At 41.6% G+C, this 27,581-nt stretch overlaps 1 long non-coding RNA gene across 1 annotated transcript in view; it reads left to right on the top strand.

Moving 5' to 3' along the window:
• LOC122799315 overlaps window positions 1-26,273 on the top strand; it is a 233,869-nt gene extending 207,596 nt beyond the window's left edge. The window contains exon 3 of the long non-coding RNA XR_006364454.1: window positions 25,718-26,273. This is a non-coding gene — a long non-coding RNA (uncharacterized LOC122799315). The remainder of the gene's footprint in view (window positions 1-25,717) is intronic.
• The last annotated feature ends 1,308 nt before the right edge of the window (window positions 26,274-27,581 follow it).

The raw sequence follows: 27,581 nt of genomic DNA, 5'->3' as shown, positions 1-27,581 counted from the left end.
AACTCAAATGCTATGGAACAACTTGTTACCACTCCCACAAGAGGGAAAAACATACTGGACCTGATCATCACCAACATGGGGACTCTATGCTCCAGACCAGAAGTGTATCCCTCACTGGTAAGATCAGACCATAAACTAATCTCACTGGATATTCACATCCCGACCCCACGCCCTGCTCAGAAAACCACAGTGAAAAACTTCTCTAAAGCAAATTTCACACTCCTCAAAACCGAGGTGGAATCCTTCAAAGCCCCTGGGCCTGTGGAAAATACGGCCCAGACCGCAGAATCCTTTATAAATGCATTCTATGAACACCTTCAGGAATGCATGGATCATGCAATCCCAAATAAAACCAAGACCCAATCCTCCAAAGGCAGACGTCCTGTCTGGTGGACCCCAGCCATAAACAAAGTATACAATAGAAGGAGGAAGCTACTACATGATAGAGCAAAATGCCAAAAAGGGAAGGCATCTCTGATCAGTATTAGCAAAAAACTACGGGCACTCATAAAATCGTCTCAGCTTAGAGAGAAAAATTGCACAGGACACTAAGGATGATCACAAAGCTTTCTTTAGTTATGTTAGGAACCTGGGTGGGAATTACCCACAGACATTGCCAACATCCTAGCTGACAGGTTCAGCGCAACCCCCCCCCCCTTCCACCAAAAGAGCGAATATCTATCCCAGCAGAGTGCTGCCCCCCTAACATCTCAGATGCTCAGGTAAGAGCCACCCTCTCCAAATCAAAAAACACAGCATCAGTGGGACCAGACGGTGTCCCGGGCTGTGTCCTACATGAACTCCAAGAAGTGCTAAACCCAAACATAAAACTACTGTTCAATCTCAGCCATACTACAGGATATGTACCCAAAGAGTGGCGTACAGCAACAGTGGTCCCTCTCCACAAAGGTGGTGCCTCAACGGATCCTGGAAACTATCCCCATAAGCCCAACTAGCTTGGTCTGCAAAGCTATGGAAAGGATCATCATGGACCTCATAAATAAAGATATTGGGGACCTACAGACACTGGATCCTACCCAGTTCGGCTTTAAGGGCAGATCCTGCCTCTTAAACCTGGTCGATTTCTTTGAAACAGTCACCAAGGCCATTGACGAGGGGAAGGTGGTCCACACAGCCTACCTGGACCTCGCAAAAGCCTTCGATACAATACCCCACTCGGGCATTATAGATAAGCTCACCAGCTTAAATATAAACCCCCTATGTCACTAGATGGGTTGCAAACTGGCTCAAGGATAGAACCCACATGGTTAGATTTGCTGGAGCCATGTCAGACTCCAAACCAGTTACAAGTGGCGTCCCACAAGGCTCAGTCCTGGGACCTCTCTTGTTCGGTATATATTTCTCGGAGGTACAGGCAAACACGGAAGGACTGTGGCTGACCAAGTTCGCAGATGACTGCAAACTGGGTGCCATAATCGAGACTCCAGCCGACACAAGCATCCTCCAAAAGGGCCTCTTAGAAACAGACAACTGTTACCAGAGCCATGGCCTCAAGCTAAATGCCAAAAAGTGTATAGCCATCTTCTTTGGCAAAAACAAAGTGCCCACAAATTACCACATAGGTGGTAATCCATTAAGTACAGAAGAAGTAATTAGGGACCTGGGGACCAAGTTGATGGCAATCTCTCATTTGACAACCACGTGGCCAGAGTGGTTAGAAAAACATTTTATATAGCCCACCTAATTATGAAGGGATTCACATCTAGATCAGGGGAGGTCATCATGCCTCTTTACTCATCCCTCGTCATGCCCATAATTGAGTACAATGCCCCTTTTGGGATGTACCTTACCAGACACCTGCAGCAACTGGAAAGACCCCAAAAGTACCTCACCAAGAGGATCAAAGGTCTCAAACAGATGCCATATGCTGCCCAGTTAAAGAAACTCCAGCTCTACTCAGTGGCATACTGCCTGCTCAGAAGCGATCTGTGCCTGACGTATAAAGCCATGTCCAACCCAGAATTAATGGACATGCTGCAACTCATAAAATCCAAATCCCATCGAGCTACGTGCTCGAGAGACTTGAACCTCAGCACTGAAATAAATAGGATATGCTGGAGAGTCAGATTCATAACCTAGAAGGCTCCCTTCACTCTGGAATAAAATCCCAGTCCAGGTTAGGCAGAGTCCCTCATTGACTCTCTTCAAGAGGAATCTTGATGAGTGGATGGGAGATCATAGGTTTACCCCGGGTATCACTTCTGTCTCACTGTTAGACAGAGGCACAGTATACTAACCTCGAAAAAGGGCATAGGAAAATTAATTTAAAATGGGTGGCGAAAGCCAAACACACTCTGGCTAGGCTTATAAATGCCCTAGGGCAGATAGCGTAGTATGAACCTATGAGACTGCCCTTGTCCAGGTAGCTCTGCAACTGTATTTCCTTTGTTTATGACAAAATGGGTTTAACTTTGCCTGGCAAACCAAAGGCTCACTCAGCTAGAGTTGTGGCTACCTTTCCAGCTTTCTTCGCTAGGGATCCCATTGATGAAATTTGTGCTGTCGTTGCTTGGTCTGTTCATACCTTTGTGTGGCATTACAGGTTAGATATGCAGTCTAGGTCCTGTACTTCCTTTGGCTCCACCATACTTCGAAATATCCTTCCATGAAATCATCTGGGGTTTTGGGTGGCTTGAGAATCTATCCCAGCTATTGAATTGGATGGAAAAGACAACGTCTGACACGTGTACTTATCACAATGCTAGAACCATGTTGTGTTCTGTCTGGTGCAACATTCACTCCCTCCTCACCTCTGACTTTTATCCCAAATTGTCACTTTTTGGCTCCCATCTCTTTGGTTGGATTTGACTAGGGGCATTGTCTTTTTGACAACCTTTTGCTTTTATTCATGTTCTTTGTTTTTCAGTTAGGTTGTGATTTAGGCGTTTGTGTTGTATTCAGTAGGTGATGTGATATACTTTAGCTACAAGCAGGCAAATTTGATCTAAGGTAATCTGGGTATCCAGCGGGAATTAAGGGTAGGAGAGTAAGAGCCCTGGATCCAAGCATTTGAAAAACACACTGAGGGTTGGATCTGATAACCCCTCTTGAATGGGATGGAACAAAACATGGATCTAGCATTATGGTAAGTGCGCAACTATTTCTTTCCTACTTGTAAGTTGCTCAATTCTGGGTCTTTTTTAAAAGCTCATTTGTCAGCCATTTCTACTCATCTGCTGTAGATCCACCCTTTTCATCTGGATTTGAGGTCAGTTTTTGAAAGGCATTCTCTACACTAGGCCACTAAGAAAGCCTGTTTTCCTTGGGACCTGAATAGAGTTTTAGAAAAAATTAACTTGGCGCCTTTAGAGCCCAGTTGTCAGTTATCCCTTTGTGACCCTGTGGTTGAGATGGATTTCCTTTCTTTTTCCTTTCCTTGTTGGATATGTATATATGTAAGCAGTTACATCTCCTTTTCCATTGTTTTTCCTGGGGCAGGGAAGTTCTGAGATAATCTGTGCTTGTATGTCCCTTATGTATCTCCTGCCTTCAAGCTTTGTTCATATGTCAGATGTCCAGCGATTGGAATGGCCCAGGCTTTGATGTGCTGGCCGAGCATATGGCTGTCTGTGGCAGGATGTCCCCCATGATAAGAGTACTGCTGCTGCAATCATTAGGACATCTACTGTTGTGGTAAGTCCTTACACAACTGTACTTTCTTCCTCATTAACCTATTTTTTGTCAGAATTCCCATCCCCAGGAACCATTGTTAGTAAATTCACTGCTTTTTTCTTCCCTCAGATACTCCGTTTTCATTCTAAAGTCCAGCATTCATAATCCTACGTGCTCTTATCTGTTCTTACACTTAAAAGATAAACGGACACTAGAAAAGATTATTTATGACATGTTTACCATATTCTTCTATCACTTGCTTGTCTGCATGTTATATTATCCCTGCTCCATTCCACATCATCCTCTTCCTTCTGTTTTTTACTTGTTAAACTGTTCGGGCCTAAGATTACTATTTTTGCTGAAACAGAAGCATGTTTCCTAAAAACACACTCCTCTGCAGCAGCACAATTTGGTACATCTGAATATTCATCATATTGATCACTACTGCAGTAACCTTAGCTTGTATGGGTTATGTCCTGCCAAAGATATAACAGCTGTCCAGTTTCTAAGGCTTCGGGGCACCTGCCACATGCCCAGACTGTCAAGCAGCTTGAGCTGAGCTAGTTATTAACAGACAAGTTTGTGTACAAAACTCTTCAGATCTTTACTGCCATCAAAGAATTTGCTCCTCTGAGGCTTTTGATAATGCAGTCAGCTTTTTGGTTTTCTTTTGATGGCCAGATAAGTTCCCTTTGGGGAAAAAGTTCCAGTTTCTTAATTTTTGATGTTTTATTACTTTCCTCTTCAGAAAAGTTATTTTAAAGCTATGAGCGTTGTGTTTTAAAGGAGTGTATCAAGACTGTAACATACATTCAAATGGAGCACTCACTTTTTCTGTCAGTTTGTAAAGTAATTGAAAACTATTAAAAAATTTCTGTGGAGAGTGTTTTTCTTTTGTGGGACTGGCATATAGTGTTCTAAAGTGCATTTTACTGTTTTAAATCCCAAAAACTAACTTTCGTGGACTGGTAGTGTTTACTGACAATTGCTACTTGTCTTCCTGATGAAGGAAGCACAGTGTTTGGTTTGACCATGGAACCGACTACCGGTTCCATGGTCGGTCCTCCTTCTAATCACAAGAGTAAAGTAAGAAAACAGCCTATTCCACCACAGCAAGCTAGCAGTTTGCCTTCGCCGTAGGTTGGTGACTATGCTGTGGCCATTTGTAACTCAAATCACTCATTTTTTTTTACCCCAGTTCCACTGGTGTATCACCCACATCCAATGTGGACTGGGGTTTAGCAATGTCTTCTGTAGCTGTTAGTGTCCCCTCAGTAGGCAAGGGGAGCTACTCTTGTCAGTCCTGGGATAGGGAAAAGTAAGATTTCCCTGTTGTGTCAGACCCTGCGCCCATCCCGTGGAAGCCAGCTGCTGACATTAGTAACATAGATGGCCCCATTTTCCTGTCAAAAAGAAACAGAAAACCAAGCATGTATCTACTCCTCAAATTTCTTTGGATAGTGCTAGTTTACTGGGTCTGGCTCAGGGTTTAATTCAGTCTATTGATCTGTCTTGTAAAGTAGTTTCTTGTAAAAGAAAGAGCAGTTCCTCTCTTCCTGAAAAGATTCAAGATTCTGAATCTGAGCAGGAAGATGCAGAGATGGATACAGAATTTTTTCTTTGGGTTTCTGATTCAAACCTCAGAGGACAGCTCAGTGTCAGGTTCTCCCTGTTGGGGGTTCTCTTTCGCTGTGATTACTGCTAAAATATGTCCCATGTTTTCAGTGGGAGAACACGGAGATTTCTCTGTCCCTCAGAAAATATTATGAGTTGTTAACAAAAGGATTTTCCAGAACCTACACCTAGAGGATGTTACTGACTGCAGTTTTCCTGATAGTAAACCAGCTGCCCCTAAAAAGGCAGATAAGATGTATAAAGTTATTTATAGGTATGGGAAACAAGTGTATACTTCTGCAACTTTCATTTTCTGAATGTTTTAATTGACAGATTTATAGGCTTGGTATGACAAATTGTGAAAGTTTGAGGAATGTTTTATCTGCAGGTTCTTCTTGTGAGGAAAAATCTGGTTTAAATAACTTTGTATGTGATGCTTATTTTCATCCAATTTTGTGTTTGGGTTGTCTGATCCATCTTGGCTCCTTCTTCCAGTGCTTTGGATCTAAGGCTGTGACTCTACCTTTACTTGCAATTCCCTCCTACCAAAATTTCCTCGGGTCTTATTTGCCACCCATTCGATCCAGTTGCGTTTTCTGAGAGCTCCTGCCAATCATTCATGGTAAGTGAAAGATATTTAGTGTTTTTCTCCTTGATTTCTCCCTTTAAATGATTTTGTAGTATAATGTAGTGTTAGATTTAGATAGTTTTAATGTTTTATTATTTATCTTGTACTTTAGCGTGTGTTTCTAGATAGTTCTCTAGCTGTGTTAATGTGATTAGAATAGTATAGTACTTTTGGGTGTATTGTTGGAATTAAGATTTTTGGATAGTTTTTTCTTAAGTTTTTTGATTTGTGTAATTTATAGAGTGCTACTGATGGTCTAACACAGGTTTGGTTTTAAAGTCTTCAGCCTGTGGACAGATCCCCTCCCAATATCCACTTTTCCCCTCTGTGTACTGTTGAGGTGCTGCTCATCCCCAGGCATATTGTGATATTTGTGCTGTTTGGTTGTAGAGCTGTACAGGATAGGAGGGAAAACTAATTATAAAAGGCTTTATTCCCCCGCAAACAAGGGTCTTCTCCTCGTGTCTCCTGAGTCAAGACCTGCATCAGTTTCTGCCAGCACAGAGAAGAGAAAAGGATAAAGCTAAACAGAAACAAATAGAAAAGGATAAGTCTTTAGAAAAAAGGTCTAGAGAAAAGTAGTTAGAAGAGAAAAGGCTTGTCCCTGGAACCAACTAGTCTCAGGTAGGAGACAAAAAACATCTAGGCAGTCAGATCCACCTGTCATTCAGATCTGAAATCCCTCCCCTTGAGCTATTTTTTCTCCAGAGCTAGTGACCCCCTCAGCTCCATTTAGTAATCTTGCAAGACAAATGTCCTTCCATGCCCTCTTCTGTAGCATCATTATTGAGGTTGATCCGATCCACTGAAACTCTCATGGAAATAGATGTCATCTGAGTGATGAGGAAATTCTTGATACAGATCTAGCTGGGAGTCCTCCTGGTGCCATCTGTGAGGGATGATCTGGTTACAGGCCCATCAGCCCAATCACATTTTTCTCTGATACTGGTCTGGTATTCGGAACCAGTTCCCACAGGTCCAAACCATTCTGGCGCACCTCAGTCAGATCTAGCAGTCGTAGGAACTTCAGTGTTGATAACACATACCTTACTCTAGCGACTCCAATGCTGTCAGATGAAGAGTCCCTGGAGCTGAAGCATTGGTGTCTAGGTGTTAGTGGAGTCAACTTCGAGACTGTCTGAGCTGTTTCTTCCCCTCAGTGCCTCAGCACTGTAGCTCAGGTCCGAGGCCTTCCTCAGAGCCAGCCCTGATTGGTGTGGGGAGACTTCCTGGGTCAATTGACAGAGGGAATGCTTCCTCTGCTGCACTGGGTCAGATAGCAATGCTGTCAAAAAAGCTTTGGCTGGACCAAGAAGGCAGGTGCATGCACAGAGTTTGGATTCATCCCAACACCCAGTGGAACCTGTTCCTTTCTCCTTTTATTTGAATTGACAGGAACTGTCAAAACCCATAAGCTTTGAGACTTGATACTGGAGTACCCAGTGTGATTCAGACCCATCTCCGCCAGAACTCCAGAGACGTGTTCCAGACCCATCTCCGCCAGAACTCCAGAGACATGTTCCAAGGAAACAGACATGGAAATGGAAGCACGTAGACTCCTCTCCCGAGTCAGTCACGGAGGACACATATTTGGATGAAGGCAAATGATCCCCAGATACCCCTTGGAAAATGTCACATTTGAAGACATCCTGAAATTGAAGCAGAAACTGGGTTTGTCTACTGACTCTCCTCCTTAAGATGAATCAGTTTATTGAAGCTTTTAGGTTTGGCTCATCTGCGTTGTGGGTGGCTCATCGTCCAGATGCTGTCAGAAATCTTATGGCACAGAGGACTTGGAAGAACCTGGATGTCACAGAGAAAGAACTGTGAAGAGAGTTTTTCTGTCCATCTCCCTATCAGATAGCCAGGGGCATTGGAGAGATTACGGAAATGTGCATATGCTTCAGCCACCTTTGCTCTGAGTGCTGAACTACCTTGCACACTTGACACATTTTCAGAAGGACTTTTGTCAAGGAGATTTCCAAGTCTATCGTGGGTAACTTGCCTTCTGCCCTGCAGTCTGCCTCAAATGTGGTTATGCTCCTGCTATCCAACGCAGCAGATCATACAGTAAGAGCAGCTGGTTTCAGGTATTACTATGGATCGTCATGCCTGGATGTGGCTGTGCGATTTTGCAGAAAGTTTTAAGGTGTCCTTTATTAATGCCCCCTTTGGTTTCACTCTATTTGGACCCAAAGCTAAAGAGATGCTTACCAGGAATGAGCAAGGTGGTAAGACACTGTCTGCAATAGGAATCTGTTTCTCCACCCAGCAAAGCTCTTATTCTGGGAATCAAAAGTGATAAGAAAATGTGGTTCAGGAAATTGCAGGGTTTTCACAACTGCACTCCTGGACACACACCACCCCTACCCCACTCCCCTGAGGCAGAGGAGGGGAAAGCTTGAATGGATGTTGCCCTAGAAGCAGAGGCAAACTGCAGAATGTGGGTTTCCAAGCTCCCTTAACCACAAAATTTTACCTGGGTTGCCTGGCTGATATACTCTGGAGGCGGTTGGGGGGCATTTAACCTTGCACCCACAAGCCTGGCAAAACATTGCTTCGGATTCCTGGGTGTAAAAGATAATCACCAGAGGCTATACCATTTCCTTTTTGTGTCCTCCATAAAAGAAATTAGATTCCTGATATTTCAGCTGATCAGTTTTCCAGCTGCAGCAACAGAAGTTTGAGTTGCTAGAAAGTCATCCATCAGGTCCCCCAAGACCATTTAGAATCAGGAGTCTATTCCAGGTTCCTTTTAGTTCCAAAGTCAGGGGACCTCATGCCAATATTGGACATCTGCCACTTCAGTCAATTTGTGAAACAAAGTTCTGGATTGTCACTGTACAGTTGGTGTTACCTCTCAGGATGCACAATTGGATGTGCTGTATAGATCTCCAAGATGCCTATTGTCATATAAAGATTCAACGGCAATCCAGGAGATTTTTTTCATTTCTGGCTGCGAGCCAATCAACGATTCAGTGCACTACCATTCAGTCTCACCACCAACCCTGGGTGTTCACCAAGATAATGACAGTGGTAGCAACTCATCTCCAACTGCAAGAGATCCAAGTCTCCCCATATCTAGACAATTGGCTTCTAACTGCCTACTTCCAGGGACTTACTCTTACAACATTAAGTACTACTATTCTGTCTTGCAGACCAGTTAGGGATAACAGTCAGTCATGCAAAAAGCCAGCTGCTTCTCTCTTAGCAAATAGAATTCATAGGATGCCATATCAACACAGTTCAGCAAACTCCAAACCACAGGAGTGCTGTCCTTAAGACTGATGTCTTCTCAGGTAATTTAGCATACTCATCCACAAGCAATAGTGATTCTTTATTAATTAGGTCTGATGGGCCTCTACCATTGCTGTAATTCCACTGGTGAGATCACATGAGAACATTATCGTGGACTTGCGTCAGTCCAGTTGTTAGTCTTCCACCCCTCCATGCCAGAATTCGGCTCGCTCAAGTGTGCGGAGACCATATAAAGTGGTGGATAACCTGCCCATCGGTTACAGAAGGGCGACCCTTTTGTCCACCAGCACCCAAGGCCACAGTAAACACAGACACTTCCGTTTGGGGTGGTGCACATTTAGAAGGGGAGAACCTTTCAAGGTACTTGGTCACCTGTGGAGGCCAAACATCACATCACTGTCTTGGAGATGAAAGATCCTCCTATTGTTGCTGGCTTTTTCAGACCAAATATCCAAAGGTATAATGTCCATTCAAGCAGACAATGTCAGTGGTATGGTACATCAGCAGAGAAGGGGGAGCAAGATGTCTGGCAATGGGTGATGTCTTCCCATCGTTTTCTGGTAGAATTGCATATTCCTGGACCGTCAAATGTACTAGAGGGCAAATTGAGCTGGTCGATCCTATTGCCTCATGAGTGGTCTCTGAACCAGATAGTGGCAGTGGAGAGTTTCAGCTGCTGGGGCCAACTTTGCTACCACATCTTTGCCTCATACCTGAACAAGTTCAGCAGTTATTTTGCTCTCGTCCCTCTAAAGGGACAGTCTCCAACAGATGCTGTAGTCCACACTTGGCCACCAGACCTCTTTTTCTACCTTCCCACCAGTACCTCTCCTGATAAAATTTAATGCAGAAAGCCACAAGGTACAAGACCAAGGTGATTCTCATTACTCCATTCTGGCCCTGACAAATGTGGTTCCTCTTCCTTTGGCCTCATTTGCTACACCTGCCCTTGGTGCTGGATCTCAGTCTGGATGTTCTGAGTGAGCCAACCATGATTCCTCTGTTGGATCTACAAGCCTTAAAGTTAACCGCATGGTTTCTCCCATTTTAATGATAGCCAGAGATGAAAGGCTGCCTTCTCCCGTAGTTCATATAATTTCTCCTTCTCAAAAGCAATCAACCAGAAGGACTTGTGATAGTAAGTGGAGAAGATTTTCTATATGGACTTTATCATAGGGACTTTGCTTTTTTTCTACCCTCTTCCCATCTGTACTGAAATTTCTTTCACAGCTTTTTCACCAAGGATCTAGTTTTTCAACCATCAAAGTTAAAATGGTTGCAGTTTCAAATTTTCACATTGGTCAATAGTGATGCTTTTATTGCTTCTTAAAATGTCTAAAGGTTTTCTCAGAGGACCTTTTTTATGGAGTCCTCCAGTTCAGGACCCAGTTTCCCCAAGGGATGTCACTATCTTGCTTCACTCATTAACTCAGAAATCATTTGAAACAACAGCAGCAGCAGGCCTTGTACCTTTCTTGGAAAACTGTTTTTCTAATTGCCATTACATCCTCTAAATTCATTTCTGAGTTACAAATGCTGACACGCAAACCACCTTTTCTCATTTTGAGCACAAGTCCAACCTTTCACCCAAAAGTATCTTCTGATGCAAATTTGAATCAGTCCGTTAATATGCCAGTCTGCTTTTTCCCAAGAAACGTGAACATATGCTTCATACCCTAGATGTTGGTAGACTGCTCAAAATCTACATAAACCATACCAAAGATGATTAGAAAATCATATCTGCGGTTTGCCTCCTTTTACAAAAACTTTGGAAATTGTGTCAAAAATTACAATTTCTGAGTGGCTTGTTTTTTTTTTTTTTTTTTATATATATAATTCTGCTTTTATCTCTGCAGTCATGACCGATAGCTTATTCCACTAGAGCAATAGCTACTTCTACAGCATTCATAAAGAGAGTCCCCATCGATAACACTTGTGCAGCTTGGTCAGCAGTTCATACATTTATATCTCATTACAAATTGGATGTGCAATCCAGAGGTTGTGCATCTTGTGGTTCTAACATTCTTAGGAATGTCCTCCCTTGGTACCACTCCGGTCCTTTTAATCAGCTTCGGAATCTGTCCCAAACATTGAATATAATGAACATAGACCGCTGATACAAAATGTCATCTTCATCCATTTCAACGTCCATCCCTCTTCCCCCTTCCAAATTGCCATCTATGAACTTCGGTGCTTGGACAGGTCTTGACCAAGACACCTCTCTGCTTTGTGACATCTCCCATATTGGCATGCTTAGTAAGCTGTCAACTTTATTCTGTGGGAGCTTTTATACATTGTTGTTTTTCTGTATGATTAGCAAACTCTGAGGTAATTTGGGTAGGAGGAGGGAATTGTAGGTAAGGAAGCAATCGGACCCTCTGATGCAAAGCTCTTGAAGGGGCTGAGGTCGGATTGACTCGGGTCCAACAACATCAAAGTTGAACCAGACGAAAATGAAGCAGTATGGAGCTGTCATTATGGCATATCTCGCAGCCATACCAAATTCCTTGGAATTTCACGGTTTTGAGGGCAAAATAATGGGGTGCCACAAATTCCCGAGTGGCCCCTTCAAGTTCTGATTTTGTTTTTTTTTTTTTTTGTTTGTTTTTTTTTGGGGGGGGGTTGTTTGTTTTTGTTTTTTTATTTACTACTGATGATGTCCTTCAAGGATGCATCTGCAGTCCTAACAAATGGGTTGTCCTGTCGTCAGGCAGCCCTTCGGCCGGATTCCAAAGTCTGGGTCTGGCCTCGGCTGGTGTCGCACTTCACCCGACGTCATCACTGCTGGTCTTGGTATAAAGGCATCAGCCGGCGCCATTTTCCTCAGTCTTTCTTGCAGCGTGGCCCGAAGCAGAAGCTGTTCGCAAGTGCCGGTCGGTCAGATCCAGAGATTACTACTACCGAATACTACTTCGAAGACTTCTAAAAGCTAAGTACTCCGTTGTGGACTCTTTCTTGCCTCAGCCGATGTCAGAAAAAGTGAATAACTGTTTAACTTGTGGGAAACAAATACCTCATAAAGATTTCCACTCTTACAGCTTACCTTGTTTAGGCCCAGACCACGACGTAACAGCTTGTTTAGCCTGTGCTTCCTTCAACCGACGAACGCTTAGGCGTCGGTCGGAGTTTGCTGAACAGTTTTTCGGCTCAGATTTTGCATACATTATGCCGTTGGATCCTCCGACTACCCAAATTGTTAAGAAACGCAAAGAAAAGGACCGACACTCGCGGTCCGCGGTTTCGGACGAAACCACGGTTAAGCAAACCGCGAGTGTCTCTGTTTCGGCCGAAACCGAGCAAACGGTTCAATCTTCAGCCGAATCCGTGACTACTACCGAGGCTCCTTCTACCCTAGTTGAATCGGCCTCTGAAGTTTTGCCTACTAATGTGGTTTCCCTAGAATTATCGGACACCATCCCTTTGGATGTCTCTACCCCAGCACGTGGTGCTGCTAGGCCTCCTGCAGCCATGTCTATAAAGGCCTTTGCCAGGGCTAAAGCAGCCAAAACTGCTAAGTCAGTGCCTGTTAAGCCCCCCTCTCACAGGCCTAGCTCCAGTTCTCAAATGCTTACTCTGGCAGAGGATCTCATCTCTTTAATAAGGGGATCCCAATCTCACCCAGACAGGGCCTCTCAACCTCCAGAAAAGAGACCCAGAGTAGAGCCCCCTGAGCCAGTGTTCTCAGATTACTCTTCTGATGATTCAGACAATACAGACCATCCAGAGGCTCCTCTTTCTACTTATGAAGATTCTGATGCTGAAGAATCTATTCCTTCTGCCTCTCCACCTGAGGAATTTTCCTTTGGGGAAACCTTACATGCCATGAGAGAGCAATTCCAATGGCAGGGACAAGATTTCTCAGATTCAAGAAAAAGGCTTAGGACCTTTTTACACTTACCGCAACATAGGCCCTTAGCTATACCTCCAGTTCTTCCTGTTGTGGATGATGCATTTAATGATGTTTGCACTGCTCCTGATACTTTACCTCCAGCCCCTGTTAAGCCCGATAGGTATTACAGGGTACCGGACTCTCATCACCACTTATACAAGGCTCCTTTTGCAGATCCTGACACTGTCTCCCAGGGGCCTAAGGCAGTAGCTTCGACCTCAGAAAAAACCCTCTCCTTCTGATAGGGAATCCAGGTCCTTAGAGATGGGGGAAGAAAGTATACACCTCTGCTACTCTCTCAGCTAGAGCTCTGAACTGTCAGTTTCATATGATCCAATACCAAGAGTTTATGCTTGATCAGTTAACTAAGAAACTGTCCTCTGATGATTCCTTGGATAAGAAATATGTTTTAGAAATGGTGAATAACATTCAGCAGGTTAGTAACCATTCTTTAAAATGTGGCTATGATGCACTGGAGGCTTCATTTAGATCAGCCATGACTGGCACAGTTATAAGAAGGCATGCATGGTTGAAAGAACAGGTCTTGCCGGATCATGTTAAAGCAAAGCTATTAGATGCTCCTATGGATAAGGTCAGTCTATTTGGTTCACCTGCCCAACAAGTAATGAAGAAAATGGAAGAAAAGGCAAAATCTGTACAAACAGTTAAAGATTTCTTACAGGTTCAGCCCCCAAGGTTCAGCAGGAACTGGCCTTCCAAAAATTGGTCCTTTCCAGACTCCTCCAAAAATCAGAGAGGCAGGAATAGACGTACCAGAGGCAGAAACCAATCCAGAGGAGGTGCCTACAGGGGACGCCAGTGGCAAGGCAATAACCAACGAGGCACAGATACAACCACTACCACTGCAACAGGACAATCACAGTGACTTGGCACTGACACCGCCTACCAGGAAACAAATAGCAGCACCCTTAGGCGGAAAGTTAGCCTTATTCTCAAAAAACTGGCACTATATCACAAGAGACAAGTGGATTTTGCAAACTATAGACCAAGGCTACAGGTTTCATTTCCACACCTTACCAGTAAAAAGAGTAATGCCAAACCTACCACCAAATCAAAAGACAGAAGCCCTAAAACAAATAGCTCAATTAACAAAGATGAGAGCTGTGGAAAGGGTACCACCTACAGAACAGGGCCAGGATTTTACTCCAGACTCTTCCTAGTACCAAGAAAAGAGAAAAGTTGGAGACCTATTCTCGACCTGTCCGCTTTAAACACATTCATCATTGTTCCAAAATTCAAAATGCTGACCCTACAGCAACTTCTTCCCATGCTGGGCAAGGAGTATTGGCTGGTAACTCTAGATCTCAAGGAGGCATACCTGCACGTCCCCATACGACCAATTTGCAGAAGATACCTCAGATTTCTTGCAGGATCAGAGCATTATCAATTCTCAGCATTGCCCTTTGGCTTATCTACTGCGCCCAGAGTGTTCACGAAATGCCTGGCATCAGTAATAGCTCATTGCAGGCTTCAGGGAATTCAAATTTATCCATACCTGGACGACTGCCTGATACAAGCGGACAACAAAAGCAAGCTGACACAAGACTTACAAAGAGTCATCTGCTTACTGCAAGCCCTGGGATACACAGTCAATTTAAAAAAGTCAAGACTGATTCCATCCCAAACAAGAACATTCTTGGGTGCAGAATTGGACACAGTAAAACAGATGGCATTCCTAACTGCAGAAAAACAAGAACAACTTCCTCTTTACTTCCTGGCATTAACAAAGCAGAACAAATTAACAGCAAGAAAAGTACTGCAGGCCTTGGGCTTCATGGCATCCTGCATAATCTTGGTCCCCCATGCCAGACTACATATGAGAAAGCTACCGTGGTACCTAAAGAACTTATGGTCTCAACACACACAGCTTAGAAACCGAAATACCACTAATCCCATGCCTGAAAGAAGAGTTCCTATGGTGGGCTCAGGCATGCCAGTCAAACCCAGGTTTGTCTTTCCGCAACATTCAAACAAACCAAACCATCACAACGGACGCCTCAGACCTCGGATGGGGGGCCCACATGCTGGACAAGTGCATTCAAGGCTTATGGACTCCAGATCAGCTGCACCTGCACATAAATCAAAAAGAAATGCTGGCAGTAAAACTAGCAATCCAGAATTTCAGACCATTCCTCAAAGAAGGCCAATTGATGATAAGGACAGACAACACCACAGTCATGTGGTACATCAACAAACAGGGAGGCACTCATTCATATCCCCTATGCCGAATGGCTCTGGACCTATGGAATATGGCTGTGGGCTACAACATTCAGTTACAGGCAATTTTTGTACCGGGAAAAGAAAACATCCTAGCAGACATGTTAAGCAGGACTACCTCGGATGCTCACGAATGGATGCTACACCCGGGCATCTTCAAGGCCATCACAAAGAAATGGGGAATGCCACAAGTAGACCTATTCGCATCCCCACTCAATCACCAGCTCAAGAAATTCTGCACAAGAACATACCACCCACTTGCTTGGAAGGTGGACTCTCTATCCTTCAATTGGAAAGGCCTAACAGCATATGCATTTCCACCTCTTCCTTTGATGCACAAGGTACTACTGAAAAACAAAGAGGAACATCCAAGGATAATACTGATAGCTCCAAATTGGCCAAGACAACATTGGTATCCATTGCTGAGGAGCATGTCTCAGGGAAAAACATGGACACTGCCCCTGATTCCTTTGATGTTAACTCAGAGCAACTACAACATCCTGCATCCCAACCTGAAAACTCTACAACTGACTGCCTGGAACATTACATAAGAACAACTAACCCGGAATTATCCCAAAGGGTTAAAGACATAATCCTTGAGGCCCGCAGACCTTCAACAAGAAGGAACTATGCAGGAAAATGGAAAAGGTTTGTCATTTGGGGTTCTGAAAGAGGGAAAGATGTGTCAAAGGTAGACATTGCCAACATCCTGGAGTACTTGGCAGAGCTTCTTCAAACAGGCCTGTCCTATTCCTCCAAGATACATGCATCAGCTATTTCTGCAGAATACAGCTTCGATCCCCCTGTCTTCTCACATCCTCTACTCAGGCAGTTCCTGAGAGGAATTAAGAATGTAAAACCTCCTAGGAAACCACCATTACCAGCATGGGACTTGAACTTTGTGCTAGAAAAATTGACACTCCCTCCATTCGAACCAGCAGCAACAGCAGATCTTCAACACCTATCCTGGAAAACTGCTTTCCTACTGGCAATTACTTCAGCAAGAAGGGTTTCGGAACTACAGGCTTTAATGGCAGTACAACCCTTCCTAATCTTCCATCAAGACAGAGTGTCCATGAGAACTAATCCTACATTTATGCCTAAGGTGGTATCCAGAGTGTCCCTAAACCAGGCAATCCACCTACCTACCTACCTTTCCCAACCCACAGAACAGGGGGGAAAGACTGCTGCATACCTTGGATGTACATAGACAGTTGCGCTACTACCTGGACAGAACCAAGGGAAATAGAAAAACTGACCAGCTGCTAGTAGCTTATGCAACAGGAAGGGAAGGAAAAGCAATTTCCAAACAGACAATCTCCAAGTGGATAGGAAATTGCATAAGATTCTGTTACTCCTACCATGGAAAGCAAATTCCACAGAACATAAGGCCTCATTCTACAAGGGCTACAGCCACTACCACAGCTTTCTTTCAGGAGTGGCTACCAAGGACATTATTGAGGCGGCTACTTGGACCTCCGTGCATACATTTGCCAAGCATTATAACTTACCTCTATACTCTAGATCCCGAGCAGGGTTTGCCACTGCTGTTTTGCAAGGGATCCTAACTACACCATAATTCTTCCTCCTCCCCTAGTTTGGCTATGGTATTCTACCCATTTGTTAGGACTGCAGATGCATCCTTGAAGGACATAGTACAGTTTTGTACCTACCATAAATGTAGATGTCCGAACAGGATAGCATCTGCAGTCAGGATTACCCACCCTCCTTCCCCTCTGTGGTACTCCTAGGGTATTTAACCACCTAATAGCTAGCTGGGGGGGATCTCTTATGGTGTATTTGTTTGTATATATGTACATACATGTTTATTTTTTGTGTTTGCCTTCTATTTTTTGGGAAACATTGGCATTTACCAAAAAATTTAGCTGTCAAAGAGGGCAACTGGCATCTGGGGCAAGAAACACTGAGGAAAATGGCGTCGGCTGATGCCTTTATACCCGAAGACCAGCAGAGATGACGTCGGGTGAAGTGCGACACCAGCCGAGGCCAGACCCAGACTTTGGAATCCGACCCGAAGGGCTGCCTGACGACAGGACAACCCATTTGTTAGGACTGCAGATGCTATCCTGTTCGGACATCTACATTTATGGTAGGTACAAAACTGTACTTTATCGTGCTTCGCCAGCAAATCCTGCAACATCATCAAGGTGCAGGGGTGTGCGTGATGACATCAGGATAGCAAGACTGTCCCTGACTCATGTGCAGCCTGCTCCAAGGAAATATTGTATTACTAAGGCTTTGGAGTGAACGCCGAGTATTAGCGAGAGGCAGTGTTGAGCACAGGAGCTACAGGAAGGAAGAAAAGGAGTCTGGTAAATAAAACGTCAGCAGGCTCATCCTGTAATTTAGATAATAGCTGAGTTTGTCAGTCTGTTAATTACAGGATTATATTTTTAGGTTAAAGTTTGCATCCTAGAGTGATCATTTTAGATGATAGCTTGTAGGAGAAATCAGTGCATGCACAGTCAAATGGGCTGCTGTATCTTTTAATCTCGCTGATGAGAATTGGAATGCGTCATTAGCATAGTACTATTTTATTTTTATATCCACTCCTTACCGGTATGCATATGAAAGTGCTTTCCTTGGTTCGCTAATACTGTATACTGCTAATTGTTAATGTGTAGTTATTGTCTACACATGCTTTAGATGGGCGGCGGTAGTTAGTTACTCAAGGGGAAACTCAAGCCAGTCACAGAATTCCAGCATGCTTTGGCTTTAATACATTACAACTGTACCGCTCAACTGTCCAGATTTTTTTTTCCTCATTTCTGGTCTCTACATAAAATGTGTGGTTTTCTGGCAAATCTCCAATCTGAGGACTGAAGTCACTAAATAATGACATTTCAGTGTGAGTTCATATCTTTCAAAAAATGCACGTTAACACAAACACTATTAATCTAACACCTTTCTAAGTTTATAAGAGCAATATTTAAAATCTGTCCCGGTTTTTGGGCCTTTGTCCCCCCATTATGTCAGGCTTTGTCCAGATTTTTTGCAAGCAGAGGTTGAGAGGTAGGTGTGGCTGTAGGTCTGGATAACAAAGCTGAGTGAATTGTTTATGCATGGAGAACTCACTACCCGTCATATAAGACCCTTGAATAGGTACACAACCTCATATATAATTAGCATTATAAAGTTGGCCAAACAATCTTCTGCATTGTGTTGGGGTTGTTACAGCACATTCCCATTCAATTGTAGCTGAACAGGACTATGTTAACCTTTACATAAACTTTTGTTGTTGAAAAACCACATGCAGTGTAACCCCAAAAGTTTGACAGAGCAGAGGTTTTTCATGTCAGGTGAAAAGCTTGCTGAACAAATAAACATTAAGGTTTACTGTCCATGTTCGACACTACTGTGGCCGAAAGTGCAGATATCCGAAGAAAATGTTCGGAAATCACACCGACCACAGTAAATGCCGAACTGAGCATGTCAGTGAAGTCAAATGTCGAACATTTCAACTTCACTGATGCTCCAAGCCGCTAAACATATTTTAACATGTTTTGCAGTGGGGGGGGCCTGCACCCCCCCATGTGGAGGGATGTGCCCCCTCCCACTGATATACACAAACCCTGAGATCGTACTACACTGAGGAAAGGGTACATTTCCCAATCCCCACTATAGTGCGATCTGCACTACACTGTCAAACCTTGCTATAGCGGCTGTTCGCTATTATTCGACAGTATAGTACTCGCACTAACGGTTCTACTACCTGATTTACACACATACGTTGATCGCACACAGTGCGATCGACTGTGATTGTAAACCAATCATTAGTTACCAGGTAAATCCCATGATGACTAGGAAGTAAAGCTGTAACTGAGTGACCGGTTGCCAGAGTTCTTTAATGAAGACTTGGTGCAATGTGTGGCACTGAGTTAGGCCAAAGCCATGTGTCCACAACACGGTTACCGGGTATTACGTTCCATGAAAGAAAAAAGAAATCTTTGAAGGTGCAACTTAGAAGGAGAGAAAAAAAATGTGGTTTACAAATCTTCTGCATAGTCTGCTAGAGATTCACACTCATGCCAATATTCAGCTCCTCCCCAATCCCTTTTGAAACACCCCCCCTCCCTTTACTCCATGCCACCGGAGAACTAGGGCATTTGGAAAGAGAGAACAAATCGTTCTTTGTTGTGCGTTTCTTAGTGTGGCTGCAACCAGGAACACTCCATTAAGACGCATGTATAAATTAACCTGTAACAGCATTTGACCCACTCAAATGCATGATCTGCATTCTTCAAACATGAAGGAAAAAAGAGATGCATTTGGTAGGGTTACCACCTGTTACTCTTTGCACAGGACCATCCCTGTTTGGTCACAAGTGTCCAGTGAGGGAGAAAAACTGAAAAGTGGCAAATATCCTGAGATTTCATAAGAAAACAGTTCATAAGCTACCTTTTAATAGTTGCATTATTGCATGAATACCATTATTTTTGTACCTAAAACATCTAAATATATGGATACTCATAATCAGAGGCTACAACAGTAAGTTTTTATTTTGGTAAAAAAGTGATGTTCAGACCACATTGGCCCCGGTTAGATTTTATCATGCAAAACCTCGTGATTCCACAAAAAATGTCCCACTTGGGCATCTGAAAAGGTGGCAATCCTAGTTGCAAATAAGCTGACAAAGAATGAAAATGTCGTAGTTGTAGGCTGCTGTTACTAGATACCCATTTAAAAGGTCCTAATATGAAACATCCACATCTCAGGAGTGAGGATAACGAAAAGATTTTAAGTGCACCACAGATGGAGGCAGTTCCTTGAAATTCATGAATCCCTGGTCTAGCCAGTTTACAGGAAACAAAAGCACACTGTAAATTTACTAGATGTAGTTAATGCACTTAAATGACAAATACATTGGTGGCACTCTGAGCCTCTAGTTTCTGCCATCTAAATAACTAGAAACTGGCATCTATCCACTTGTACTTCGTAAGCAAATTATAATCACATTTGTTTTGCCCTTGCAAAATACTCTGCATAGTTGTTTGAAAGCCTTTCAGAAGCATCTTCATCACAGTGTTCCCTATGTTGTGCATTGATTTGCTACTTTGAATTTATAACCTTCAATTTTTTTTTTTTTTTTTTTAACAAAGGTGTATATCATAACATTGGAGAATGTTGGTATCCTGCAATTCCACTGGAATGGGTGGCGTTGCATAATTATGAATGCAAATTTTGTTTTAATCAGTGTCCCGATTTTTTTGGCCAGTTGTACCCATCTTTTATGGGCTGATCAGCAAACACCCTGAGACTAATGGTTAGCTCTTTCGTTCTTTTACCAATATCTACAGTACTTCATCAGAAAATAAAATGATTCCACCTCAAACAAAATTTAAAAGATCACTTTAAGGTCACATGATCACCAAACTCCAATAAACAAAACTCTTTTAATATTAATCCTGAACCTGTCACAGTTCCTTCTAAAAGAAAAATTTGTATTAAAAATAAAATATTTGTGTAAATACACTAAAATCAATTCTTATATCTAATCCCATAAGATAACCCTACTATAAAAATGGATATATATCATTTAAAAATAAAAATATTACATCCTTGTGCTAAAAGAAAACTTGTGTTCATTTAAACCGGGTTTTACATCAGATAGCAACTGCAGTTGCCATTCTACGTCACTGCATTCCAAGAAAACATTGTGCCTGTCAATCAATTTATTCTAGTCTACAATATCAAGAACAAAGAAACTGAACTTCCTAAAGTCTTCACAAATAAGAGAATGTTTGGACAAAGCGTTGAGTCCCTTTTACGAATGGCCAATATACGCTCATATACTCTCCTATTTAATTGACATAGTCTTTCCAGTGTAATATGCTGTAGAAACGACACCATTCCACTCACAATAAAACCTTCCTTTAGATGTAATAGTTTTGTCAGTAACTGAAATGTGAATACTGGAACATTTAGCTATGAAACAGCAGTATTTACACTTGCCGCATCTAAATGTCCCAAAAACATTGCCATCTGATTTACTCAATACTTTTGGACTCTCCAATAAAGATTTTACAATAATAAACTTATTGAAAGTAAAAAATGGAATGTTTCCCAAAATGTCTGTCATCTCCTTATTGCCCCAAATAATTTTCCAGTTATTGATAATGTTTCTGATAATACCCATATCTGTTGTAATCGGTAAAGGAAAAGTACTTTGTTGAAATAGCACTAAATATATTTTCAGACTCAATTTCCGAAAACCTTTCCTGACCAACACTAGTGGCTTCTAAAATGGGCATCAGTTTGTTGTACCCAAGTTTGAAAACCTCTTATATGATGGTGACAAAAAACTTGAAGGATAATGTCTAAAAATAACTGTTTCAAACAATCTACATACAACCTAAAATCAGAATCTGTACTTGTTAATCTATTCATTCTAATTGGCTGTCATTTCATTATACTTTTTTCATGTGACAAGGATGTAAACTTCAATAATTTAAATAATTATTGATAAAGATTTCCTTCCTGTGTACCTTACTTTCAGTCTTGCCCAGACTACTGATGTTTAAACTTAAGTCAGTGTAATAAATTTTTTTACCAAAGCCACTGACAGTGAAATGCAAAAACTCTGTGGTGTTGCTTAAATCACGTTCAAAGGAATTAAACTCTTTCTGTGGGCCTTCCCATATAAATATAAGGTTGTCGATAAAATGTCTGTAAAAGATGACCTTGTGGAAAAGTTAGTGCAGCTTCATAAAATACTGCTCCCAGAACGCCATAACTAAATTGGCAAATACAGGCGCCATCCTTGCACCCATCGCTACACCTGTTTTCTGTCTATAAAATTTACCATTAAATTCAAAAATGTTAATTTCCAAGACAATGTTAATTAAAGAACAAATAGTATTGATAGTACTAGGTTCAAGGTCAGTGAATTTAGCCATATAACTTCTCACATAATCAATCCCAGTTTTTTGAGCTATACATGTATATAAAGAAATAACGTAATAACAATGTCTCTTAAAGGGCACCTCATGGCATCTCTTAGAATTTAGTAGATTCTTCCTCTTACATATCTGGATACTTGGATGTTATTTTAACACAAAGGATATAATCGTTTAAAAATAAAACTATATATTAACCTACTGTAAAAGGGATGCTTATTTCTGTAATGGGTTTAGATGTAGAATTTATTTTAGTGTATTTACACTTATTTTCTTTTAGAAGGAACTGTAACAAGTTCAGGATTAATATTAATGAAGACATTTTTGTTTATTGGAGTTTTGTGATCACATGACCTTAAAGCAATCTTTTAAATTTTGTTTGGGGTGGAATTTTATTTTCTAAACGTTCTGTAGGTATTAATAGAATGAAAGCACTCGCCATTGGTCTCTGGGTGTTTGCCGATCCACCTATTTATTTGTTTCTTTGTTGAGGTTTTATCATCAGTTTTTATGGGTCTTTGTCCAGATTTGTGATGTTTCCAGTTTGAGAGGTATGCATTATAGCAAGTGCATAACTTTTTTTTTCTTATATTGCACATGTCACTATTTTCAGTATGTGTATAATTCTGATGCTACTTCCAAGGCTGCGGCTACTGTTACTGTTTTAAGGAGGTTTGCATGGCTGCATTCTTCTAGGTGATGATAAAAACGAGATTTTATATTCTCCCTTGCTGCTGTAGATGATCAAAAGGTTTGATGAAAGGGGAAGCTGATCCAGAGAATCTAAGATTTTTCAGCCCTCCTTTTCCAGGTTGTCCGAGGGATTTTCTATATTCTCATCCAATTTCAGCAAAAAAAAAAAAAAAAAACACTCAAAACCAAGAACAGTCCAACAATTCTGAATTAACTATTTTGTGTTAGAGAAGCTGATACTTCATCTATTTGAACCCGCTGACCTCACTGACCTGAGGATTGCTGTGGTCTGTGCAAGAATTGTATCCGAGTTGAAAGCTCTTATGGTGAGTCCAACCCTATGTCACTTTCTAAAGGGACAGGGTTTCTTTGAGAACTAGTACTACTTCTATGCCTAAGGTGGTGTCAGAATTCAGTTTAAGCCAAACTGTTTCCATTTTCTTTCCTGAACCTAAAAATGAGTGAAAAAGGATACTCCATAACTTGGATGTCCACATGCATCTCTGGTATCTTAACACAACTAAATCTTTCAGATCTTTAATTTCTTGTGAAGGTGAAAAGGGACAACCTGTCAGACTATTTCCAAATGTTTGTCTAAGGCTATTACCTTTTGTTATACTCACCATGACAAATCTGTTCCAGACATGGTCAAGGCTGTGACACTACCAGGGCCTTGGGTTCATCTGTTTTTTGGAAATAGCTGTATTCTGGAAGCTGCCGCTTGGTCCTCTGTGCAAACTTTTACAAAGCACTATAAGCTTGATTCCTTCTCTAGGTTCAGATCAAGCTTTGCTAGGACCATTCTGCAGGGGCTGTTGGACTCTTCTCTTTCCACTTCTCAAATGTATTTAGCTAGGGTAATCTACCCATTTAGCTAACGCTACTGCAGCAATGATCAATATGATGAACATAGTGCAGTGGTGTAAATTGAATTTTCATTAACAGATTGTTTGAATGATCATTGCTACAGTAGCCCCTTCATCCCTCTTATCCCTCTTGTATGTTGTTTATGCCAGAATTGTGGACATTTTTTTTTGCTCCTAGCATTGTCCTTTCAGGGCCCAGCCTCCCATTCTCTGCTGGGAGGAAAGCTCTAAGGGCTTTGTGCCCAAACTGGCCTTTTAGTCAGTTCAAGTCAAGCTGCTTGACAGTTTGGGCATGTGGAAGTTGCCCTGAAGCTTTTGAAGCTGGCCAGCTTGTTACATTCTTGGCAGGATATAATCCATATAGCTAAGGCTACTGCACCAGTGATGATTCGAACATCTACACACACACACACACACACACACACACACACACACACACACACACACACACACACCCTGCCAAAGAAAGGAGATGTCAGTTTTTTTTTATTTGAATGCTGCTGTTTTCAGTTTTGGCAGTCTGTCTTCTGAAAGCCACATTCAGTACACTTGTTTTAAGTTAGTCAACTGGCACCCAAATATAACGTGGGCAGCATTACTGATTGCCTTCTCTTTTTTTGTGAGGAGAGCAAGGCAGCATACGGCAAGCATGTCTACAAAGCCAAAGTAGTCCTGACTACACTGTTCATGTGAAAATATTAACTAGACAGTACTTATGCAATGTATTAGAATGTCAACCAAAACATTTTTTAATGCACTTCGCTGAACATTTCTAGTCTATTGGGCAGACTTTGTATTGTTTTGAGTAATGAGAGAGGCATCTGCCTATCTAACTTCTAATCTACAGTGTATGTACTGTACCTGTGTACTATGTATGTATTCTACCTATGTACCAAATTTCAGCTGTACACCACAAATCTATTACCTTTATTTTTAAAATTACTATTTTTTTGTTTGTTCTCCACTGTAACTGTTTATGTGCCGCATGCCACTGTAAAAACATGTCTCTCGTAATTTGTGTGTATACTGATCATGTCTAAATAACTAAATGTGTCTAATTTTTCTTTGTGGAGCTTTTCTCCCTGGGCCTCTGCTGAAAAAGGGCCTTTTCGGCTCAGTCAGACACCCCCGGTTAACAAATGTAAAATAATAAATAATAATAATAACTTCATGATGTAGAAGGATAGAGTTCTGACTAGCCTGGACGACACTATACTGAATATAAAGGAGGCATCTGTCTTATCCATATTCATGATGTAGAGGAATAGAAACCTGATTTTAGACTAAATGGCACTGTACTGTCTGAATGTAAGGGAGGCATCTACTTCTCCCATCTTCATGATGTATTGTAGAGGGATGGAGTCCTGACTGTAGCCTTGGTGGCACCATACTGCCTGAATGTAAGGAAAGCATCTGCCATGTACATAGTCATGATGTAGAGGGATAGAGTCCTGACTGTAGACTAGGTGGCGCTGTACTGTCAATGTAAGGGAGACATCTATTGCGCCCATCTTAATGATATAGAGGTATAGTATCTTGGTCGTATCCTAGATGACTCTGGATCAGAGAGTCCTGGCGCTGAAGAAGCTTTTTGAGATGCAGGGAGAATCGTATGTTGCTGTCTCAGTTATACAGGCAAATGTATATCTGTGTCTAGAAATGTAGTCCGTGGATGAAAATCATGAAGTGCAGTGCGTTTAAGATGTTTCTAAAATGCTGGCTTTAAGCTTTCCCTGCGTTTATCCTAGGTCCATGCTTTATTTGCTGCAAAGTTTTATTTATGATTACAGCACAAAAGTTTGAACTCTTGTAGGTTTGGTTCTCTCTAGAATTAATTTAATTTTCTGAAGCATCAGGTTTGAACTTGAAGCTTAAACTTCCCAGTGAGAGATCCTTGAGGGAAATATTCATTTTGTTTCATCTTTCTCATACTAGGAATGACGTCTCAAATAATCTTTGCGTTTTTTTTTTTTTCTTTCAGGAGTGAATGAAGTGGCTATTAATGTCTAACCTTAGAGGATATACAAGACATTAAACAGAGACGTCTATAAATAAGATTGTCCCTTCTGGAGCTTCTCAAAGCCTTTCACATTCGTTGGAGACAGTGCTGTCCCCTTAATGGACTTAAAACCACTATTTACTGATGTCTGCCAGAACTAAAACTATCCACAGAAATATGTACGCTTAAGAATTAACTTTTTTTACATTTTGCGTACACGTTTGGGACTTTCAGCAAAATGTAATGACCGCAGAACTGCGTAGCAAACTAATGAAGAAAACTGGACAATGAATGTGTATTAAATTGTGAAGGAATTTTACATACTGTTACATAATTTGTTACAAATATTTAAAAACTCTATTTAAAAAAATCAGTTCTAATTTATAAAATCTTAGCTTTTGTCTCATGATTTCTTTTAACTGTGGCATTAGACTTATTTGACTAGATGTACAGTACATTAATGGTGTTGCATATTTTAATTTGTGATTTTTCACACATAAAATACTAACATCTGAAGACTAAAGCTTATTTTTGACTTGGTGAGTTTGCTGCAGTAAGCTTGTACTTTGTGTACTTCTGCTTCTGTGATTGTCTTTTTTCTGTTAGAGGATCTTTAAATGAACTTCAGTGGATGGAACACTTGGGCATGTTTTGTTTGTGCCCTCCTCTCTGGCTGTTTTTAAAATTTCATGCTGCCATGCTCAGGGAGCATATGCCTCTTTTGGACTACATGCTGCATTCCTGCACTGGTTTGAAGCCGCAGATATACACACAGGATCTTCATTCTAGCCCTCTTTCACTTCTTATGTTCTGATATGCATCAATGTAAAGCTCCATAAAAAGGCATAGACTTTTTAAATGTGCCTGCACATTGGCAGATAACAAACTATTCCAATTATAAAAACTGTTTTTTCAACTGTGACCAAAGCATGTCAGTAGCTGTGTCTTGTATTACGATTTTAACCCCTTCAGCTTACTGATGTGGAAGAGAGAAATTTGAATCCATCAGTGACCAGAGTTTAGTAAAGGCTAAAGAGGCCTTGTGCATGGACTGCTGTAGAGCTTGGCTAAATCTCTCTCTTTGTAGAAGCACTGTGTTCTGACTCTGCCTTTTCTCTGCACAGATTATCTTTACCAAGATTCTTAGCCATGGTGTTGGAACCTGTTCAGGTGACACATTCTGGTGTTTCCCTGCCTGGAAAACTGCTTGCTAACTAGAATTCTGTGTTAAGGGTGCAAACTTGAGCTTTGCCTTTGCTGCAGTCATGTCCTGTCTGATTCTGGTATAGTTTTTCTTTCCATTTGGGAGATTGTTGGACAGCCCATGGTAGTGCTTTTTTTTTTTCACTTCAGAGATTTTGCAGTTGACCACAGATATGATCTGGCCTCCTACCTACCTTTTGGAGCCTTTACCGGTGACTTTATGCTCAGACTTCCCTATCCCCACAACTGAGACTTGCACCGGACAGTTGATTACTGTTGATTTACCTACCTTGCCTAGGATCTTTGCTGCCATTTCCTAGCTTGGTATGCCATGACCCACAACCAGTATGTTGTTGTTCTGTTTTTTTAACACTGAGTAGTGCTTCTTTGTCGTATAAAAAAACCCTCTGAAATGACTTAAAATAACACTTTTTTAACAAATGATGCATAAGAGACATTTACTCCGTCTAACATTAATTGCAACAATTTTATAGCTTCGTAAGTACTAGGCTTGCTGCCATGCAGGTCATTTTAAGCCTAGCCAATTTCCTTTTTAAGCACCTTTATTTAATTATCACTTACACGCATATACACCAGTAGGAAAGAAAACAAACAATGTTAATGTTTTTTGTATTACATACAT

The sequence above is a fragment of the Protopterus annectens genome, chromosome 4.part0, assembly GCF_019279795.1.
Source record: "Protopterus annectens isolate FY-2018-M chromosome 4.part0, PAN1.0, whole genome shotgun sequence".
Taxonomy (NCBI): Eukaryota; Metazoa; Chordata; order Ceratodontiformes; family Protopteridae; genus Protopterus; species Protopterus annectens.
The sequence above is the reverse complement of the archived record's forward strand: the minus strand, read 5'-3'. Positions and strand labels throughout refer to the sequence as shown.